The sequence below is a fragment of the Canis lupus genome, chromosome 6 (genome assembly GCF_048164855.1).
Source record: "Canis lupus baileyi chromosome 6, mCanLup2.hap1, whole genome shotgun sequence".
Taxonomy (NCBI): Eukaryota; Metazoa; Chordata; class Mammalia; order Carnivora; family Canidae; genus Canis; species Canis lupus.
Genome location: NC_132843.1, coordinates 20,193,395 through 20,214,995, shown reverse-complemented (window position 1 = coordinate 20,214,995; position 21,601 = coordinate 20,193,395). Strand labels below are relative to the sequence as shown.

At 36.2% G+C, this 21,601-nt stretch overlaps 1 long non-coding RNA gene across 1 annotated transcript in view; it reads left to right on the top strand.

Moving 5' to 3' along the window:
- Window positions 1-15,920, top strand: part of LOC140634666 (uncharacterized) — a 174,115-nt gene extending 158,195 nt beyond the window's left edge. Inside the window, exons 6-7 of the long non-coding RNA XR_012032067.1 lie at window positions 12,316-12,391; window positions 15,754-15,920. This is a non-coding gene — a long non-coding RNA (uncharacterized lncRNA). The remainder of the gene's footprint in view (window positions 1-12,315; window positions 12,392-15,753) is intronic.
- Window positions 15,921-21,601: the final 5,681 nt, after the last annotated feature.

Sequence of the window (21,601 nt, the reverse complement as noted above, 5' to 3'; positions counted from 1 at the left end):
CACTCACTGGGATCTTCTATCTGCCACTATTCCCACCTATAACTCCTTAATTTTTATGAAATAGCTTAAGACTTTTAATTTTAAAACTATCAAGTTTATTGATGGAATTATGTATTATTTAATTTCTCTATGTCCTTATTTTTCATTCACTACCATGTACTATAATATCTTCCTTGTAGTAGGTCCCTTGTGCTCTAGGGGGCCTCATCATCAATCATTAAGACACATTTTAAATCCTCTAACGCGTCTTTATTTTTTTAAAAGATTCTATTTATTTATTCATGAGAGACACACAGAAAGAGAGGCAGAGACATAGGCAGAGGGAGAAGCAGGCTCCCTGGACCCCGGATCACAACCTGAGCCAAAGGCAGACACTTAACCACTGAGCCACCCAGGTGCCCTTCCAATGCATCTTTAATCTGATGTTTAATATTAACTGCAGTCTTTCACAATCTCACCTCTCTCCCTTTGCATGCCATTCTGTTTTTCTTGTTTTGCTTTTCATCAGTTTGCTTTTTCATTTTGTGATTCATGAATTCAATTGAGACTGCCAAAAAATATCTAATGTTTTATTATCTGTAATACTTTTCATAGTTTTTCTGAGTATTTTAGAGACAAGGTGATTTAACTTTCCTTGTTCAGTGACATTTCCCCTTCAAGCCTTTTTAATGTTTTTCTTTTCTTTTCTTTTTCTTTTATTTCATTTTCTAACCAGGAGCCATCTCTCCAGAATCACCATTTGTTGACAGACTGAATGTCTGTATTTTCCTTGTCTACTTGAATCTCTGTCCAATTCTCTTCTTAAACCTACAGCTGAGAAGATAATCCATGGCTACATCATTTCTGTGATCCAGATAGCCTTTATCTTCTGTGGCCCTGCTAAGTCAAAAATAGCATCTTCCCCTTCCTCATCAGTATGTCTCTGATATTTGGGATCACTAAATGTAGGAAAAAGTGGGTTGACCATTCAGCAATGTCAATAGAAATCATCTAGTGTTCTTTATGTTCAGAATGTATAATGCTGTCATTGACTTCCTACTTCTTACCTTGGTGGTTTTCCAAAAGTCGTACTTTCTGACAGGACTCAGTAAGAGAAGTTCCATTGGTAATGGCAAGGGGAAGGGCTGTGGGACGGTGGCTTCCACGTATTCTGAAAGGCAGCAGACTGTGGGGAGGGCCAGGATGCCTTCCTTACACATCCTCAGGCAGTGATAACATGAGTGGCCACTCAGTACAGCCTGAAGTGAGCCTCAATTTATATGTAATATGACAAGGCAATGATATGTTTTTAGCAGTAATTTAAAAAAAATTTTTTTTTAAATTTATGTATGATAGTCACACACAGAGAGAGAGAGAGAAAGAGAGGCAGAGACACAGGCAGAGGGAGAAGCAGGCTCCATACACCGGGAGCCCGACGTGGGATTCGATCCCGGGTCTCCAGGATCTTGGCCCTGGGCCAAAGGCAGGCGCCAAACCGCTGCGCCACCCAGGGATCCCTTAGCAGTAATTTTTATCTGTATTTTTAAAAACTCTCTCTTTACAAAAGCATTACTAACAAGTTAGGGAAGGCTACCTGGTGAATTGTGAGCCATAGACCATTCACCCTCCTAATTAGGCTCTGAAAACTTCTACTCTTTTGTACTTTTAAAACTATGAATTTCTTCTTGCACACTTAATATTTTCCTCTATTTTCTCTTGCTAAATAGAGAACTTTTACAAATCTTGTTTTTTTAAATGTTTATTTCATTTGTATGATAATTTACAGTTTATGTAGTTTATATTCATAAGTTATTTGGCTAAATGAAATGAAATGGACAGAGAACAATCTAAAAAATTTAGACATTGTAATTATATTTACATTATGATTTTGTGGTCCATAAATTAATGTGGCTTATCTTAAATGGAAATTTTTCTATCTCACTAGTATGGCTATTTTATTCTCACATATTTTGTATTTCACACTAAGAAACCAAAGTAGTCAGTATTTCCACACAATGATACTTTTCAAGGAGGCTAGAGTTCCATGGGATTTCTTATACATTGTTGGTGGGAATGTAATTTGGGCATTACCTTCTGAGTTGAACACTCATTTTACCATGTCTCAGCAAATTCCATGTTAGGAGAAATCTCCATTGAAGAGAGAATTCTGCATTTTGCAAAGGAAACATGTGCAAAAATATCCTCAGTACCATTTCTTTTTTTTTTTTTTAAGATTTTACTTATTTATTCATGAGAGACACAGAGAGAGAAGCAGAGACATAGGTAGATGGAGAAGCAGGCTTCATACAAGGAGCCCAGTATGGGACTTGATCCTGGGATACTGGGATCATACCCTGAGATGAAGACAGATGCTCAACCTCTGAGCCACCCAGGCATCCCCTCAGTACCATTTCTAATAGTAAAAACTGAAAACAACTCAGATGTCCATTAATGAAAGAATGGATAAATAAACTGCATATTCACACAACAGAATATTATCAACCATATCAAAGTGAATGGATTATAGTAACAAGCAACAACGTAGAAAATCATAGCAATATAATACAGTAAAAAATGAGTCCTAAAAGATTATATGTAGCACGCTATCCTTTTAATAACTTCAAAAAGAACTAAAATAAACTAACAAATGCAGACACAACAAATAATTTTTAAAGGAAAACCAGGAAATTATGAACACAGAGTTTTGGATGATGACTATCTTGCATAGTAGAGCCAAGAAAGATGTGCTGATGGAGGAACCATGTAATTAGGTGTTAGTTATGCTTAGTATGGTAGCTTTTGTTTTGAGGTGGTTAATTAATAGGTGCTTGTTATATTATTCAAAAAACATTAATTGAGTAACTAATCAAAGCAAGGCACGTATGGATCAATGATGTCAGTGTCACAGCACAGAGATATAATTCATCTAATACTGTATATCTGAGGTTGAATGGGAAAAAATTGTTTAAATGAATGGTTTATAGTTAAAGCCTAAAAGATAAGTTGCTAATTGTGCTCTGCTGTGATTATTATATAGTACCATGTTTTTAGCTGAAACAGAAAACTCTCAGGGTGTATGGTCAGAGACTGGACAAGAACCTCTTGTTTAGAAATGATACTTCTGTCAGATGCAGAAATATTTTACTTTAAATAGCTGTGTTGAGATCTAATACAGAAATCATTTGCTTCATTATTTGTTTGCTTGAGTTCAGGAAGAGTTCATTTCAATTTGATTTTTCTTTCTCTCTCTAGATAAGAAGGTATTCTTGAGGCTCATAAAATATTGTTGAAAACTATAAATTCTGAATCTTTCAAGCCAGAGTTTGCTTGCTAGTTTCCTTTTTCTTTTTTCCTCTTTCTTCTTTTCTGTACAACTGTGGTAGGAACAATATTTTTCATGCAGTGTCATCTTTTACACTTTAGTTAATTGCCCAAGTTTGTAGGAAATTATTTTGACAACAGTGGCCACTCACGTTATATTTCAGCCTTAACCAACTACCAGCCTCTGAATTCCCTCCTGGTACTTGGAGATTACAATACCTTTTTAGCAACTGGGTATTTTTGTTCACCTTTTTATTCAGTACTCAACACAGGGTGAATTCCTTGTGTGTTTATAGCAGAGTATAAATAAGGAGGCATTTCAATCAGAAGGCTTTTGTATTTCAATAGGCATGTTATATTCATTTATGTTGAGGAGTGGCACTCACACCACCAGGAGGACTTATTCTTTGTTGATAGTCATTTTGCTGGATTGAAAGCATTTCTATGTTATATTTTTAAATTATCCATATTCTTCATGTTTGTTTTCCTTGAAAATTTGATTCCCAAGGAAAGAGTGCCTCTTGGCAGTTATTTTATATGCTAACTATGTTCATCCCATTGGAAACTAGATTGTTTGTATTACAAAAAGAAGACATACATATGGTATTCAAGATCTTTCTTTGAATATGTTAATAGGGCTTTACTGATTATTAAAATACTGGAATTTTTCTAAACTGGTTGTTAAATATCCACTTGCCTGAGACTCTCAAATACCCCTCCATTGCTCCAGACTCTCTCCTAAGACCTGCCACCAAATGATCAGTGTATGGCAAATAGGAGTTAGTCTACTTCTATAACAATGTCTTCTATTACAATCACTATTAAAGCAATTGTGTCATATCTATTGTTAAATAATTTTTTACAATCCCCCCAAATACTAATAATGGCTTAAATCTTCATAGGAAAACGGAGGACTGCTCAAATTTTTAAGAAGCAAGAGCTAGTTAGTAAGGTTTCTTTAGGTTGATAATTACAGTCTTGGCAATGGATGTAATCCCTAAGGCTTATAAAATGCATTTTAGTAAATTATAAATAATACCTACTCCATCTTCTACTTTATTAAGCAGATTAACACATTTACTTGTATGAATTGCCCAAGAAGTAGACATTGAGACAAGGACTCAAGATCAAGTCTTTTATTTGGAAAGTACAAGAAACACCAGCAAGGAAACAGGAAAAGTGAAACAGAGAGGGAAGCAGCCCATGAGGTATCCATGTTAACATAGTGTGAGACATGCTTAATCCCACAGGAAATCTCTGAGAATTGTTGAGATGTGTACTTCAGAATTACCCCACTCAAGGGCCAAGGAAGTTGAGGTATTTATACTCTCACACCATTGGTCACTGATTGAGGACTGCTCCTCAGAATGTTAATTGCTTGGTACTGCTGATCCGTGTGCCTCAGAACAGAGCAACCTATTGGAAAAGCCATCAGGCATGGAGAACCCAAATACTGGTGTGTAGAAATCCTTCTTTCTGAAGGGATAAGGACTGATGGATCCGGGCTGGGCACTGGCAGCAGCTGCTATAACTCCTTCATTATCATCAGAGTTAGGTTCCATGTTTTGCAGCTCTTGAATTGCTCTTTTAATCTCTCCTCGTCGAAGATCCATTTTGCTATGTTAAAGAACTATTTATTTTAGCCTTTTAGGGAGAGATGGAATTAAAAAGCTTCTTTTAGAAAAGGTCATGTTCCCTAAAATAAAAAGGCTTAGTAAATTTGAAATCTTTGAGGATTTAACTTGCCTTCCAATTTCAAGATTACCTCCTATGTTCATGCAAGGCTGTATTTATTTCCATCTGTGCAGCCATCAGTGTGTTCAGTGGGTAATGGTCTACCTTTATCCTTCCAAATATTTAAAGAATAGTGGGGTAAGGTTTTGTACTCCACACGTAGATGTTGCTATGCAGAATGGAAATTAAAATGATAGTTCAGGCAACTTAACTGTTCAGTGCCATCATAAGAAGCCGCTCTGTTTTAGCTGATGATAACATACTTAAAAAAAAAATAAAATGTGGAGTGCCTGAGTAGCACAGTCAGTGAAGTGTCAGACTCTTGGTTTTGGTTCAAGTCATGATCTTGAGGTCCTGAGGTGGAGCCCCACATGGGGCCCCACTGGGCTCCACATCAGTGCAGAGTCTGCTCTTAACTAACTTTCTCTCACTCTGCTCCTACCCTGCATGTGTTCTCTCTCTCTAAAATAAATAAATCTTTTAAAAAAGAAATAAAATAAAATAAAATAAAATAAAATAAAATAAAATAAACCAAAATGTGCTTAATAATATACCCAAAGTTTTACAATCTTTTCAGGAAATCTGGATGATTCAAAATATATATAGAAAAAAATAAAAATCACCAATTTTACTCTCCAGCAATAACCACTATCATCAGTTGTCATATTTATTTACATTATTTTTATGCCCATTTTTACATCATTAAAGTAATACATATAAGCACATTTCTCATTCTAAAGTAAAATGCAAAAAAAAAAAAAAAAAAAAGTAAATTCCCTAGATTAGTAGTTCTTAAATTTTAGTGTGCCTCAGAATCACCTACAGGCTTTGATAAAACACAGATTACTGGGCTTTATTATCTCTGAGCCTTTTAGTTGGGTAGGTCTAGGAGGGAATCTGAATATTTTCAAATTACAGGATCTAGCAAATTCCCATGTGATGTTGATGCTGTCGCTCTGAGGACAAATAGAACCTAGGTTTTTAAACTTTTTACACATTGGAGTGAGAGTAATTTTCTCTTTGATTAGAGCATGGATATATATGTTTATTTTGTAAAAGTTCATCCAGGATATGAATTTATTTTAAAGATTTTATTTATTTGAGAGACAGAGAAAAAACACAGAGGGAGAAGAAGAGGGAGAAGCAGGTTCCCCACTGAGCAGAGAGCCTGACATGGGGCTTGATCCCAGGACCCTGAAGATCATGCCCCAAGCTGAAGGCAGACAGTCAATCGACTAAGCCACCTAGGTGCCCCAAGCTCTATGAATTTTTATATGAATTTTATACATTAATAAAATTTTAAAGAAAATTTCAAAAACATGCTTATAATGACTTAGTAATATTATCTCTATGCACATAATATAGTTTACTCAACCATGACCTTAATTTCATGTTTCTAATGAGTAGTAGGGTATTCTATTATTAAAATCCTAATATTAATGTATTAAGATTTTAGAAAATTTCAAATTGTTTTATAGCAATGCAAGTACAAGTTAAAAATGGATATAAATATTTTAGGACCTTTGGTACATATTGCCATAATGCCTTCCCAAAATTATAATAATTCATACTTCAAACAGCAGTTATACAATTTCTTGTTTTATTTGCTGAATGGGTGATTGTGTTCTTTGCCTAAAGATAGTGTGACATGTTTCTCTATTGTTTAGGTAGATTTTTAATATTCAAAGCATAAGTAAAGTGAGTGAACGACCTATATGGTTTTCTTGTGCCATGCTTTCAGAACTATGGGCAATAGTATTCTTTGAGAGCTCTAAATTCTTTGAAAATATCTACATAGCTTTGTCCAGGGTAAAAGGCTAGAGATTAACTATCTTGTTTTATAATTTAAATATTAATATTTAATATTTTAAAAGCTAATACTGTAATTTGAATAAGCCCAGTAATTTTTATGTTCTCCAGAGTACTCCTTCAACTATTATACTCTGGTCAGAAAAAAGTAAGAGGTTCTCATTAATTTACTTCCTCGTTGAAAAGTAAAAGCTGTGACAATCAGGATTGCTATTTAAAAGGCAGTAGTGTAGAGGAAAAGAATTATCATAGCTCCACTAAATATATTTAAAAATATGGTCCTTAAGTTCAGCTCTCATTGAATTACAAATTTTTAAAACATTCTTAATTGAAAAATAGGCATTACAAATAATCAGATTTTGTGTTTATTTCTAAATGTGTAGTCAACACAATGCATTAAACAGAAGTGTTTCAAAGTAGCCTTTCATATACATAAATAATAAGTAAGCAAACATATGATTTTCCTTAGATTCTTGAACCCAAATATTAATATAGACTGAAAGATATTTTCAGTACAAATAATTTTTCTGACTCAGAGAGAATTACAAATAAGGCAATCAAATATTGCTATGTCATTCTTCTTCTTCTTTTTTTTTTTTTTTTTTGTATCCAGTAAAAATCCTTACAACTCTGACAAGTAGTCAGCTCTCTCTGAGAGTTAATGGAATAATTTCCAATATTGATCACTATTACCTGTTTCTCATAGTTACAGATTCCGGGTAGCACTGTTACATGTGTTTGGGTAAGAAGGAACACAGTAAGTGTAATATGCAGGTGGAACATTTAAGAAACTGACACATGGTACTCAGTAAATACTTGATATATGACTACATTCAAACTAAAGCTGAATATTCTTTAGCTGGAGCATGTTTCTGGGATAGAAGCACAAAGTTCTGATGATGGATTGCAGTTGCTCATTGTATGCCAACACGTCGAATACCAACGCCTGATATCCTTTCTAAGTGTTTGGGAGATGAATAATAGAGGTAAAATTTGAAGATAAGAGAAAAAAAAAAACACAACATGCTATGTTCCCCAATTACTACCTGCTTCTTGCTTCTTTTTTAATCTGGATGTTTGCCCTAACTGTTCCACAATCTGAATTTAATTATTAATAAAAATAGAAAACATTTTGCATAGTAGTGTATATATTTTAAGATCCTGTGTTTTCCTCTCAGTCTTTCTCTTTCCTTTTTATTCTTTTCATATTTATAATTTGTAACTAAAATTTGGCTGGATATATCATATAGCTGCTATAAACATTTGATATAATGATCTACAAAAATGAAAAGATAGTGAAACCTGTGCGAGAAATCTTCCATGGGTCTTCACTCCTTTTGCTCTCCAGTGACTAGTTTTATTAGGAGTTGGAGATGTTGGTTTAAATTTTACCATCTTAGAAAGTTTTTAAGAGAGAAAAAAGGCAGTCATTTACAATAGTATATTATGACACACAATATAATAACAAGGTTGCATGAGGTATGCAGCAACAGGATGATGTAGTAAAGAACTTCCTTCTCTCTCTCTTTCTCTGTGTGTATATAAATATAAATATATTTATATTTATATACACACATATATGTATATTATTTATATATAGATATATAGATATATCTATATATAGATGGATAGATATGTATATTTATAGATAAATATCTATATATAGATAGATTTGGTAGATATATACCACAGTTCATCTAAAAGCACTGAGCACTTTGCAGCCAATTACTGGTCTTAAATGTCAGAGAGAGGATGTGTTAATTTTTAAGCAAAACCAAAATGACTTTCCTATCTGAGCAGCCAGTGAAATTCTGCATCTAAGGGATTTTCTCCCGCAAATGCCAAACTGGATATATTTGCATATGTTCTTTCTGATTTATGAAGAAGTTAGAAATTGCACATGAATTTAAAACAATTCAAGGAATTGCATTTACAAGCTAGGTGTTTATATCTGTGTATGATTATTTTAATTTTTGCTGTTAGTTGATTTTTAAAAATAATAAAAACTGATTTCTGTTTTTTTTTTCTTGTCTGTTACCTAAATAAGTTACACTTATTTATTTTATTTTATTTATTTATTCATGACAGACAGAGAGAGAGAGAGAGAGAGGCAGAGACAGAGGCAGAGGCAGAGGCAGAGGGAGAAGCAGGCTCCATGCAGGGAGCCTGACGTGGGACTCGATCTCAGGTGTCCAGGATCAGGCCTTGGGCTGAAGGTGGTGCTAAACTGCTGAGCCACCGGGGCTGCCCAGTAAGTTACACTTTTAATGCTATAGCTTGATACTCAATTTACAGACTTAATATAAAGTATAATGACTATTCCTAGACCAAAAATGTAAACAGAAATGAAATTTGGTACATCAGGGAAAGACATATTATGTTTAAAAGCAAATAAATCAATTCAGTTTTATTATGTCATTTGTAACACTTAAGTTATTGGGAACTTCTCATTAAACCGACTATAGAGAGCAAGTAGTCATACTTTTCCTTTTTTGATTAATTAGTTGGTTAACTAGCAGCTAAAATTCATAAGCAACAATGGTCTCAACCCCTCTTCGCTATAGGAAACCATTTGTCACTAAGTTAACTCTTTCATATTATATTCAGAGAACCCTAAACTTCTTTTTTTTGAGAACTTTAAACTTCTGATTCATCATGTGCCTTTACGTAATCAGAAAATTCACCACATACTTCATAGAAGCTTCTGAATAAAATTTAGATTCAAAGTGACAACATTCCCATATGAGGACTATATTCCTAGTAATAAGGTTATTCTGGCACTGGCACATCTCAGAGATTATTTGTATGAAATTATAGTAAAGTAAAAATAACAAATAGGTAATAAACACTATGATAATTATGCGGAATTGCTTAATAGCCTATTACTATTACTGCCCAAGTTTTAAGCACTGATCTTTTCCTGCCCAGCCACCTAGGATCACCCCATGAAGTGCCACCTAGGATGAATACATAATATCTTTTAAAAATTACATATATATAAATGCCTAATTAAATGGGTAGTTTTGCTGATGAGCAATCAAAGAAAAGAAGAAGAGGAGCAGCCATTAAAATAAAAAAAGACTACAATAATTAGGAGAGGGGGTGAAAAAGGTAAAATGAGAAGGCATTTCTTTCATACTGAATGCCTCTGATTTCCCTTGAAAAGGCAGAGGTACATGAAGAGTTTTCCCCACATACACAGTCTTTCACAGTTAGAAAAGAATTTCCTTGAATTTGGAATTTATATTTTGACTGAGTGTGTGTGTGACAAAATCCATCCAGAAATTATTTATTGACTGTTGTATGTGAAGACACTGTAAAGGAATAAAAAGCAAAGATAATCTACCCAGTAACCCCCTTTAATATTTTCCTGTAATTATCATACCATAGTGGAAACTGCACTATTTCACTTCAGCTTGAAATGAGCTTTTAAACTGACACAGATTGTTTCTATTTGTTCTTCTTAATTTCCATTACTAATAGGTTAGTTAGTGAATATATAATGAACTGTTGGATGCAGGAGCACAATAAATCCTCATATAACACACCGGTATATACCAAGCATTGTTGTTTGTTTTTGTATTTGAGAGAGAGGGTGGGGGAGAGAGAGAGTTTTTTGTTTGTTTGTTTGTTTGTTTGGTTTGTTGTTGTTGTTTTTTGAGAGAGAGTCTTAAGCAGGCTCTACACTCAGCTCAGAACCCCACGCAGGGCTGGATTTCATGACCCTGAGATCATGACCTAAGCTGAAATCAAGAGTCGGATGCTTAACCAACTGAACCACCCAGGTGTCCCTATACCAAGTGTTGTAGTGGAGGCTATGAAGATGAAAACAAATAAATGTTGAGACCTTTTATCTAAATGGTATTAATGTACAGTTAGAGGTTTTAAGGACTTAGTGCTAAAACAAAACCAACCAACCAACCAACCAAAGAAACAAAACAAGAAGTAATAGGTCTGAAAGGGAACACATTTTCTAAAGTGTGGCTTCATTGGTATTGAAATATTCGATGACTAACACAGATCTTACCTTCTTTACATCAAGGGATGGTTTATTCAAATCAATAAACCCACACATTTACAGAAATGATTTGCACAGCAACTATGAAAGACAGCTCCTTAAACGCCGTCTATTGTGGTGATTGCAACTGGTCCATTAAGAACCTCTGGGTGTGCACATCAGTCACTTCCAAAGTGTTGCTGTTAAAAAGGAGTCACGAGCTAATGCCTCCTGAGATGGAGTGTGCTTGACCTTGTCTGAGCTTAGGCATTCGCTCAGAGGGAAACATGCTGCATTTAGGTAAACTACAGGTGAGGTCTACATTATGATCAGAAAACCTGTTTACAAAAGAGGCCATTTTTCTGAGGCCAGATATTTTTATGTGCTTATTTTCGAATAAGGTGGGGAATCTGTTACTTTTTCTCTTGTGTGGTTTAGCTGACATCTCTAGTGATGCACTGAGAACTTTATGGATTTTCACAACGATAACATTTTGTGTTTCCTATGTCAGGATTTCAAAGCATTTTATTAAGAACATGAGTGCGCTCACTGGCTGAAAATGAGGAGTAGGTTGGTCATAAATCGGGGATGGGAGTGGCGGGAGGGGATTCTGCTCACTGGTTTACACTGCTCTCATTCAGTTTTATGGCCCCCTGTGCCTGACATATGGCAGCATAATGGTGTCAGGGACTCTACTCTCATTGTCCTCTTCCTCGAGACAGTGTGGCCTCCTTACAGTGTTTATGAAGTAGGGTGAGTCTCTGGGGAGGCAAGTTCTTTGTTTAGTTACGGAGCCAGGGGGATTGTCCTTCATCTTTATCATTATCTTTAGATACATTGTTGAAAGGGCTGAACACCTTCATGACTGGGCATTCTTTCTTTCACGAACACACATGTCACCAGGCAGAGCCTGTTGGCAGGCATTGGACATTCCGGGACCGGCATCTCCTCTCTCTACACGAAGTCTCTTACAGATGACATGACATCAGATTTTCTGCCTTATGTTAGAACTTTGAAGGCTGGAGGTGTGAAATCTGGCTTCCCCTGAGGCTCTCATGTGAGTCTGAGTGTTGGTTTCACAAGCCATCTATGAAAAGAGTGTATGAACAGACTGTACAGATGCTGCGTCTAGTTCATTGTGCCAAAGAAATTGAGGGTACTTCTGCCACCAGGTTTTCTATTTTAAGACAGCTTATATGTTTCTGCTAGTTTAATTTTTTTACAAGATATTTTGTTGTTGTTGTCGTCGATAAATGACGTAAACCTGTGGTCAGTAAAATGAAACACGGTTCACATGTTCTTTTCTAGCCAGACATCTCAGATTTGCGAAAGGAGTGAAATCCTCCAGCGAAGTCCTGTTTTCACATGGTAAAACACCATTTGAATTTTGAAAATAAATAGGATTAATATCTTCGTCTTTAAAGGATCTTTATTCAAATGCAAGTGACTCATGTCTCTTCTCTCTTCTCCCCCAGCTCCCTTTCCGAGGGATCACCTGCTTGTGAGCCACTGACTCCTGGGCCACACTGCTTGAGATGCCTGTGCGCCACAGTGAGACTAATATCAGGGTACATCTCTGGACCCCACACCTATCATTCTAGGACCCAAGCCTCATCTGTTTCCCCTTCTCCTTTTGGGCATTTTTGGTGTCATAAGATCCCTGATGAGCTAGCCCTCAACTTGTATGTAATGCTCAACATTTTCCTCCCTTCCTGAGATTTCTCTGCCACACATGTGGGATGGTCCTACCTACTGCTCTGGCCCTGGGTCCCTTTTTTGCCTCAGTTGGTTCCAACTGTCACCCCAAATAGAAGGCTCTGGTCATGATCTGATAGAGGTAGGCAGTCAGGCCATTCTAACCCAACATCTTATTTTAGTGAATGGCTCTTTAGATTTTTATTTTTTATTTTTATTTTGTTAGTAGTACTTTATCATCCCAGAGTTCAGACATTAGTCCAGGATAAAACAGGAAGTTCTCATAAGAATCACTCTTTCTGGGGCACCTGGGTGGCTCAGTGGTTGAGCATCTGCCTTTGTGATCCTGGAGTCCTGGGATCAAGTTCTGCATCGGAGTCCCTGTTGCGAGCCTGCTTCTCCCTCTGCCTGTGTCTCTATCTCTCTCTCTGTGTCTTTCATGAATGGGCAAATAAAAGCTTAAAAAAAAAATCACTATTTACTTTGGAGACAAGCCCACACTGCCCTAGACCAAACTTATTCCTTTGGGCTGAGCTCTTTCCCAGGAGAGACCTGGCCTTCCAAACATATCTTGAACATGTCAGAGTAGAGTAAACATAGGTTCCTTGTCAGTGGCATCCCTGATCCCTTAGCATTACTCCTTCATTGATGGGTTAAAGATAGTAAATACATTAAATTTTGAAAAATCTTTATCAATAATAATAATGGTTATTACTATTGATAAATTCTTAAGCTTTTTTTTTTTCACTCTCCTGAATGCTGATCCAGTACTCATGGTTCAAAATATGCATCTTGTGGTATTATTTGTAAACATGCTACTTCTTTACTCAAATGGCCAAGCTGCATGAATACCTTGTCATTGCAAGGTAGGGAGGCAATAGGTCATGAGAAAAAATACTTTTGCAAAAAGTTTGGACACTGCATGTCTAAATTCTCTGGAACTCTGACACAATGGGAAAAAGTTCTATATTGCATATATGACATTTGCTAAAAGATTAAATCTTAAAAGTCCTCATCACAAGAAAAAAGAGTTTTGTTACTATGTATCATGACAGATGTTAACTACACTTCTTCTGGGGATGATTTTGCAATTATAAAAATATCAAATGTTGTATACCTGAAACTGACATGTTATATGTCAATTACACCCCAATGCAATTTTTTTAAAAAGTTCTGGACATTTAGGGATTCAGATAGAATTAAAGAAAAATCAATTAAATCTTAGAGTAATATCAGCTATATATTAACTTGAGAGGAATAATAAATAGGTTATTAATGCAGAAGAGACCTATACTAGGTGACCTTATTTGTCTATTTATACGATGTTTTAAAATATAAAAAGAATAATGTAAAAAATATAGACATTCATATATAACATATGGTATAGGATGTATTTTTGTATGTATATACAATATATAAAACATAAATATATAATACAATTATAATAATATAGTATATAATATAATATAATAATTTGGTACATAATATATAATATAACAACATAGTATATAATAATATAATATATAATATATATTAAGAATATAATATATTTTAAGATAAACAGAGGGCAAAATTCAGAAGGAAAACATAATAATCCCAGAGTTATAGGAAATCAGTCTAAGACATTGGTTGTAAGGAAGAAACTAATATTCTCTTATTTAGCAAATAGTTCTGTAGACAAAGCCCCTAGTTAAAAGGAAACCCTGAATGTAAATTTTTCAGCAGAGACTACTCACTCACCACATCTGTTCTTGTCTTCTTCCAGAATGATAAAACCCCTGATTTTTAGCTAGGTGCATGGCCTCCTGAAATAGCTATATTTACCAGACTTACTTAAAGCTAGTTATAGCCCTAGAAATATAAACAGAAATATCTTACATGATTTCCAGAAAGTAACATTTTAAAAAAGAGAGTGACTGGGGAACCTGGATGGTGTAGTCAGTTAAGTGTCTGCCTTCAACCCAGGTCATGATCCTAGGGTCCTGGGATCAAGCCCCGCATCAGGCTCCCTGCTCAGTGGGGAGCCTGCTTCTCCCTCTCCCTCTGCCCCCACTGCTCATGCTCTCTCTTTCACTCTCTTTTTATCTCAAATAAATAAAATCTTTTAAGAAATTTTTAAAAGAGTGATTCATATCCAGAATATATAAAGAACTTCCAAAAACTAATGACAACAGAAAATAAACAACCTGATTTAAAAAACTAGGCAAAAGACTAAAATAAACATCTACCCAAAGAAGATACATAAATGGCCAATAAGCACATGAAAAGATGTTTAACATCACTGATCATTAGGGAAATGCAATTTAAGACCACAATAACATACCAGAACATACCTATTAGAATGGCTATTATTAAAAAATAAAGAAAACAGAAAATAACAAGTGTTAGCAAAGATGTGAAAATATCAGAAATCTTGTGCATCACTGATGGGAATGTAAAATGGTACAGCCACCATGAAAAAACAATGTGCCAATTTTTCAAAAAATTAGATATAGAATTATCATATGACCTAACAATTCCAATTCTACTTCTAGATACTATATAATAATATGTATATTCTCAAATATATATAATACTATAACATATAACATACATAACGATATATGTAATAATTATATATTGCCCAAGAAATTGAAAACAGGGACTCAAAAACATATTTTTTTACACATGTTTATAGCAGCATTACTCATAGTAACCAAAAGATTGAAGCAACCCAACTGTTCTTTGATAAATGAATGGATAAACAAATTGTGACATGTACATAAAAATGGAATATTATTCAGCTTTAAAGGAGAAGGAAATTCTAACACATTCTACAACATGGATGAACCTTGAAAACATTATGCCAAGTGAAAGAAGCCAGTCACCAAAGGACAGATATTGTGTGACTTCACTTACACGAGTTACCTAAAGTAGTCCAATTAATAGAGACAGAATGTAGAATAGAGGTTACCAAGGGCTGAGGGGAGAAGGGAGAGTGGAGAGTCATTGGCTAAGGAATGGGTAGAAACGTTTGGGAACACGAAAAAGTTATGTTAATGGCTGGTGGTGATGGTTACAGAACAGTGTGAATATACTTAATGCCACTGAACTGTATACATAAAATGGTTAGAATGGTAAATTTTGTTACATATATTTTATCAATCAAACACATCAAAAAAATGTAAAAGGAAGGGCATGTGATTCTGTTCCTTTCTCTTTCTTTGGCTGGAATGCAGACTTGGTGGTGTAAGTTGAGCGGTCATCTGGAATGGTAAGTATGTGTTGAAGATGGTGGAGCAGCAGGACATGAGTCTGGGTTTCTGATCATCACAGAGTTGCCATTCCAGTACCAGGCAACTCACTTTGAGATTCTATTTGAATGAGAAATAAACTCTATTTTGTTTGAGCTACTACTTATTTTTCTATCACTCTTTGCTGAATTTAATCCTATTTTTTAAAGATTTATTATTTATTTATTTGTTTGTTTGTTTAGTTATTTATTTTTATTTGAGAGAGTGGGAGAGAGGGAGAGCATGCTGGGGAAAAAGGGCAGAGGAAGAAGGAGACAGAATTCTCAAGCCCACTCCTCACTGAGCATGGAGCCCATCGCAAGGCTCAATCCCTGAGATGGTAACCTGAGTTGAAATCAAGAGTCAGCTGCTTGACCAACTGAGCCACCCAGTCACCCTAAATTTAATCCTATTTTAACCATCTTCCTACTGATTTGCTTTGCTATAAATGAGTGCCCTTCAAATTTTTGACCAGAATATTTGATCATGCTTTCCACAGTAGTGCGCTATTATCCACTCTGACTATGAGCAACATCCACAAATAAATACACAGGCAATAAGTCCTAAAAGTGATGATTATCATTCTCCTTCACAAAGAGGAGGTGCAATAAAGCAGGTTAGAGTGTATGACTTTAATTGAAGTTTCTCTTGAACTTCTCTGTGATTTGGGTAGATCGTTTCTGTAATTGGTCTCGGTCACTTGTAATTTTAATCTGTTCTTCTGGGATGTCAGCAGTCTGGTCATCCTGGTGTCATTCATTGCTTAATTCTCTCAGTTTTGTAGTTAAGATGCTCATAAAAATATTAAGTGATACTAGAGGCAGTGTCAAGTCTTCAGAAGAACCATTTGAATTTCCAGGCAGTTGGAGATCAACCAAAAGATTGCTCATTTGGGGGCAACAAATGCGGGCACCTTGAAAACAAACATGAAAAGTAAAACTCAATTCTTTGAACAATTTGTCCTCAGATCATTACTTAAAGTAGATTTAAAAATAGCGTGTATTATGATTCATACAAGTTATAAGGTATTTTATTGAGTGCTTGACAGACTATCCATTAACTATTACATATTTAAACCCATAATAACTTAAATTAAAATTGTACCATTGTTTCATTCTGGAGGAGACCAATTGTCATACTCTCAAATCCTTGATGTTTTGCACGTAATTGTGATCACTTCTATAGTTTTGGAATATAATTACCATGCATGAAATACAAATATTTATAATACCTAGTGAAAAAAAAATCCCATTGTCCTTTTCCATGTAAATATTTATTTCTCTATTTGGATTAAATGTTACCTATCAAAAACAAAAAAACTAAGCTTCTGGAAGCCTCAGGGATTCTTTTATGTTTACTTGCAGTGTTCCAGGCAAGCTAACATTTGACCATTCCCAGATTACTAAGTGACTCATTTGGAATCTTGACCAAACAAAGGTACCCAGTCTGGTGATGGCTGGAGTTAGAAAGGTGAGAGGGGAAAGGGATAAGGACACTCCTTTGCCTCCACATCCCATCCCCTCCCTCCCTGAGAAAATGACCTTATCATCAAACTATTCCCTCAACTCTTTAGGATTCCATCTACCTTTTTATCTGCTTCTTTCATCCACCCTTCGCCTCTCCTTTCCAACTCTGGAGGACCAGCTATGTTGAAATTCAAGCTGAATCCTCCACATAACGTATATCTCCTTGTCTCCTCTGAGTCATTGTGCATCTCTTTACCTTCCATCTCTCTTGGCTCGGTCCCCTCAGCTGATAAAAGTGTTTATGCCTCTCCCTTCAGTACAAAAATTTGACCGATTTTTTTCCCCCAGTTCCATACAGTGATCTTGTTGCTACCATCTCTCTGGCTCTTCACAATCAAGCTACTTGAAAGTGTAATCTATACTCACCGTTTCAATTGCTCACCTATCAGCCACTCCTAACCTGGCTTCTATGGCTCCCACTCCACTGAAAGTGCTCTTGACAAAGGTTACTGATGATCTCATAAACACTAAGTCCAATAGGTGGTTTTCTGTCATTATTTTACTAGAGCACTCCGCTGCATCTAGGACTGTCGAATCCCCTTTCCTGAAAACCCTCTTGATTTCTAGATTACCCTTGATCCCTCTTTCTTCTCCTGATTCTGTGTCATTTGACATTTTCCCTCCATCTCTCCCTTAAATATGGTTGTGTTGCCTGGGACTGTATCCTTTGTATTCTCTCTTATTCTCTGCCCTATACCTGGGAAATCTTACCACCCTCACAGCTTTATCTACTGCCTTATCTTTAAGATTTATTTCTCTATCCAGCCCAGACAATGAGGATGGCTCCAGGACCCAGTCTTTCCATTTGGATGTCCCATGGATATCTCCATCTCAACATGTGCGAATTTAGGCTTATCACCAATAAGCCTCCTTATCCTCCTATAGTCCCTCTCTTGAAGTATGATGGTACCCAGTCTTTCTTGCAGCTTCCTCAATAAATAAGATATACTTTCTTACCTTTGGGCTTTTGCACATGCTAGTCCATCTTCAAAGAGTATTCCCCTAGCCCACTCTACTCAGCTAGCACTTTTTGTCATTGAGATCTCAGCTGAAATGCTATGTTTTGTTTATTATTGTATTGACAGAGCCCGGGACATAGTACTCGATATATATCTTGAATGACTGAATGAAACTAGATCCCTGGAAGTTATCTGAAACCCCTTCTTTTTCTCCACAATGCACTAGGTTCAAGAATTCAACTTCCTGCATTATTATTGAATCAGTTCCTTTGACTTCTTCTAATGTGGGTTCTCATCTGGTTATTGCAGCGGTTTTCCTGCTTGTCACACTGTCTCTAGGCATATTCCTCTCAAATTCATCACTGGAGCCAATATGTTGGCTCCAGAATTTTTCTAAAATATAAAACTGGTCATGCCACTTATCTACTTAAAATACTTCCATGGCTCCCCATCTACCATGATTGTCAAAACTACAAACACAGTAGACAAGAGGTTCATGCTTTGTTCCTTGCTACATCTCCACAGCCATCTCTCACCTCCCATACACTCACTCCCATTTCAGTCTTGCCAAACTTGGCATAGTTCCCCAAATGAGATGTCAGATTTACCCCACTGTGCCTTTGTGCAAGTGCTTCCTTCTGCTTAAATATCCAGTTAGAAAGTTAATTTTTAAAGCTCTTCTTAGGTTTTACTTCCTCATGCAGAACTCTCTTGACTCCTTTAGACCAAGTGAGGTGCCCCTCCTCTATGTTTTCATAGAATCTTCTGCATAATTCTTTATTTTAATGTGGGCTAGAAACTCCAAGGGGTCCTTGGATACTGACACATATGTACTTTTGAAGGCTGAAAGTCCTGATGTTACCCTATAGCAATTTTACCTCTCCAACTAAATTTATTTCCTTTGAGATTTTTATGATTTGTAAGGTTTAATGATAAAATCTTCTCACATTTTTCAAGGCTGTTTTCCATTACTACAGACTGAATACTTTCAGTCTGCTGGATGTTAAATATCAAAATAGAAGAAAGACCTAGTACTTCTCCCTGGAGCATGGCTCTGCGTTTCCTTTGTAAATGTACTCATTCCTCATAGCTGTACTCTTATGGGCAATTTTCTTTCCTTATATGTTCTCCTGGGATTGCATTCTGTACCTGCTTGGGAAAGAGAACACTGTGGCACATGGCAGTGTTTCGAGAGCTGCCAGGAGAAATAAAAGAGATACTTCACCGAGCAGTTATGCCAAAAAGCACCTCCAACCATGTGTTGGGACTCTGATCTGATATGCTTCTTTTCAGTGCAAAAAAAATAGAGCTGAGCAGTGGGCCTTACTTCACTTCACTCATTCATTTATAGTTCCCAAATAATTATGGCACTACTCATTGCTGAGGATTCAAAAACAAATAAGGTAGAGCTCTTTTCCCTATATGACTTACAGTTTAGTAAGTAGAATAGGTAAGTTTTTTAAAAAAATGCCTGCAGAAAGGTCAATGATAGACAAAAAATAGTCCCCAAAGGCAAGCTGATCAATTTTAAGCAGTAGAGAGAATCAGGAATGAAAGATGATAGTTTTGGTTTCATCCATATAGGTTTTGAAGTGCTTATGTGACATTCAGGTGGAACTGGTGCACAGGTAGATGGCATTACAAGCATGATACTCAAGAGATGATCCTATGCTGATAGTATAGATTTGGGATTCCCCAGGGGAAAGAAGTTATTTGAGGCTGTGAAAAAAACTGATAGAAGATTAATGGCAGCAATATTTAAGGGACATTAGATGGGGGAAATAGTGATCTCAGAAAGAACTTGAGCTGAGGAAGACATTTCAGAAGCTAAAGAAGGATATTTATGAAGAAAAGAGTGGTCACAAGTCAGATGCCAGCAAGAGGTCAATGACAAACATCAAGAAGGGCCCATCAGTTTTAGCCATCGGTGACCACTGTCTCTGAGCATATGGAACAGAATGTGGGACCAGAAGCCAGACTGGGGGCCGATGCAAGGTAAGGCAGTTTAGATTATTTGTCAAGAATTGTGTCTATGAATAGAAGAAGAGCAAAAAGGAGAAGCCAGGAGAAGCATGGCTGGGAGATACCCCATTACACTTAAAAATTTTCAAAGATGTGAGAATGTCTAAATGTTGAGGAAGCTTCACTGGAGTGGAAGAGATTGAAGATACACAAGAGAGAGTGAAGAGCTGATGACAGAGTAAGATCTCAGAGAAATAGGACAAGATTTGATCGTGCTCCCCACTTCACATATGGGGTTGGGCAAGGGAGCAATTCATACGGATACACAGGAGCTCTCAAACACCAAGCATCACAGATGCCCTTACGAAATTTTGCCTGGCCCCTTTCAATTATATCTTGTGTAGAAACCTCAGCAAATGTGATGAATTTATTTTTTAGTTCACATTAGCAAAGAAGAAAAATGTACCCCTGAGTGCCACAGAAGGAGTGCCAAACATTCACTTCTTTAACTAGAACAAATCTCTTTGGTTCTCTCTGGTACTGCCGAGATCACTTAACTGCTGCACTGAGAATGTTCAACCTCCCTCACTTCACTGATCATCCAAAATGAGCTTCCGCTGCATCTCGAGCAAAGCCCAGACTGTCTTTACAGTTCTTAAATCAGACTGAAAATCAGATCACTACTGCAGTATTTATTAAGTGCTCAGACCCCTCTGATCTTTTTCTCTTACCAATAGTCCATAATTCATTCCTAAACAAATGCCCTACAAATCGTGATGATCATAAGTAATTTCATTCTCTCTTTATTTAAAATAAAATCCATAATAGTTTGACCAGCTGGCCATCACTAGTGTACTGTATTTAACCAAGGGTTGATATGCACGAGCATTTGATATCTCTAAATGGTACTAAATAAATGCCTTCTAAATTGAGCAGCATGTTGTATTCTTGTGGATCAATAATATTATAATACGAAGTGAAGATTATGTTATTGTGCCTACTAGAGGGTAAACAGTTTTCTTTCAAGGTAGACATCTGCAGTTGGATGGTCTTGTGACACAGGAGTACAGTGTTTGGGACAGAAAGGGTTTATTGTTTTCTGGGCTGGAATACTGCTGCTTTAGGTTTAAGTCTGGGTATGTCTCTTTCTGGGACTCTCTCCTCAAAACCTCCAGAGTGGGTGAGGTATTCCTCTTCTGAACGCACATCTCACCTGCACACACAGACAACTGCAGTGAAATTGTTGCTTCGTCTGCACCACCCAACTAGATGGTCTTCTTAGCTGTTACAATACCTGGTCCTAGGGCACGCTCTGAGTTATAGCTGCCATTTAATAAAAAGTATTGA